We start from the raw sequence: 2,652 nt of genomic DNA on the forward strand, positions 1-2,652 counted from the left end.
CAGGATGTTTATCTTTATTCCTTACAACTATAGGTGATAAGGCAGGAGACTTACTGTGAATGTCAACATGAAATCTGTGTTGCTTTTCAATAATTAGCTTAATGTCTTGTATAAGAAAAATGATCATACTCAGCAGTTATGATAATGCACCATCATTAAGGTTCACTGATCAACTAGTTCAATTGGGAAACCTCATGGATTTGACATGAATGCTTGGATATGAAACAAAAAATTGTCAATGTAGCCATAATTTCGCTGCAACAAGAAGTTATAAATAATAGAGCTTTCATTACACAGAATATCTCATGTCCAAGAGGATTCAGAAAAAAATGAATGACATTGGAATGTAGTCACTATTTCATGCAGGTGAACACAGCAGCTGTTTTGCATACAGCAGGATCCTGCAAACAGTAAGTTTGATGAATGACCAGTTAATTTTTTGGTGGTGTTTGCGGGCTTGGATCCAAGGGAGTTTCCTGCTCTTTTACAAATAATACCATGGCATATTTTACATCTAGCAAAAAAGGCCAATGGGACTTCAGTTTAACACCCTATCTGAAAGACAATATCCTTGACAATGCAGTACTCCCTTGGTATTACACTGGAGTGTTAATCTAGATTATGTGCTCAAGTCTGGATTGGGGCTTGAACCTATAACCTTTTGATATGGGCAAGAGTGCTACCAGCAGAGCCAAACTGACATTATAGACAGATAGATAGTGGGTTAGGTGAGGAATATGAAAGAGGAAAAAATAGTAAGATTAAGATTAGTCTGCTGATGAGCTGGAGTCTTGTCCAAATTGGCAGTAGGATGGGGTAGAATACAAGAGGTGGAAATAGGGAATCAAAGCACTAGCAGTGAGTTAAAGGGACAATGCAGGACAAAGAAGCAGAGGTGATCTAGCATTTATCTCCCGGGTGCCACCTTTTGTTCTCCCATGCCATCTGTTGGTACTTCCTGTCAAACTTAAATGTCAATATCCCAGGCTTTACTTTTGACCAAGAGCACAGTCTCACTCTCCTCCACCCTGGACATCTTACAAGTACCCTCAGCAACTCATGTTTATTATGTTCTTAGGGGTTGACTTCTACTAGGTGAAATAATAGTGAGGTGATTGTATTAGCACTGACTGCTGTGGCCATCTCCTGTTGCTGCTATAGTGCTCTCCTTAGGCCCCATGCCAAACAGAACCTCCCTCTACCAGACTTTACAACACTTTCACAGCTACATCAGAGAACCTGGGGGCTGTTTGTCCTCCACACTTAAGAGACCTTATTTAGGCAAAACTTTCTGCTCTGCTGCAAATCCAGTTCTTTCTGTGCCTGCCCCTTTAAGTTGCTGCAGACCTTTAACTCCTGCAGCATTGATTCATTGCAAGCTTTGAATCAGTGTATCTCTGACATCTAGAGCTTGCTGCGAATATTTTAATTCGGCTAGCTTAAAAACTATGATGTCGTCTGATCACTTTGCATCAAGCAGGTGTGAATTTTACTCCCAACTACTTCAGCTCACGATTTTGCCCAAAAATTTAGATTCGAGTCTCCTATACATGCCCCAAACACTAAAGGTTCACTTGTGTGGTTAATCAACAATAGTTAACAAATGAGGTAAAAGACAGTATTGAGCTAAAAGGGAAGGCTTACACAAATGCAAGAAAAAGTGGAAATCCAGCAGACAGCTATAAAAAGCACAAAGGGATACAAAGAAAGTAATGAGGTCCAAAAAATGAAAAAAAACTTACAAGCAATATCAAAGCTAACAGCAAACGTTTTTCCTCTGGTGGAGGAATCCTGAACAAGGAGGCATAATTTTAAAATTAGACCTAGGCCAGTTAGGGATGAAATCAGGAAGCATTTTTTTTCCACACAAAGGGTAGTGGAAATCTGGACCTCTTCCCCAAAAAGTCTGGATGCTGTATCAATTGAAATTTTCAAGACTGTGATCAACAGATTTTAGGTACAGAAATGGGTATCGTGGGATATGGAGCAAGGGTTTGAGGTACAGATCAACCATGATCTAATAGAATGGTGAAATAGGCTCAAGGGACTGAATGGTCTACTGTTCTTCTGAATAGAAGCTTGCACCCTGATGTGCCATCTGAATGGGATAGCAAGCCGCAGGGCTAATAATTACCCTTTAATTTCTAGATAATAAAGCAAAGACCAAATGGAATGCCCACGTTCTCTTGTCTGCTTTGAAAGGCAGCAGATACCACACTGTCAGACTAAAGCACGTAGGTCAGATTTATTTACAAGCAACATAATTACATAGAAGTGGAGAAACACAGCAAGCCACTGATAGTACAAATACTTAGAGGACAATAAAGGTGGAATAATTCTGCAAGTGCTCTTATTCAAAACAAACTTCTTACACACTTTAGAAATCAGTAACAGTTTTGGAGAAAACTGTCTTATCGGTTTCATGCCCTGAAATCAATATGTGGGTGAAGCAAATTCGTACCCATCACGTGAAAGCCAGCTGTCAATATATACCTGAAACCAATCTTAAAAATTATAGAAAAATATTCATGCATCGTCTGAGCTGACACATCATCTGGGTCTCCCACCTGCTAAAGCCTAAAACAATGTTCAGTTTGAACTTCTACCAACAGCCACTTTATTTGCCTAACAATCCGATCAAACCAATTGGGT

This window comes from Heptranchias perlo, chromosome 31 (genome assembly GCF_035084215.1).
Source record: "Heptranchias perlo isolate sHepPer1 chromosome 31, sHepPer1.hap1, whole genome shotgun sequence".
Taxonomy (NCBI): Eukaryota; Metazoa; Chordata; class Chondrichthyes; order Hexanchiformes; family Hexanchidae; genus Heptranchias; species Heptranchias perlo.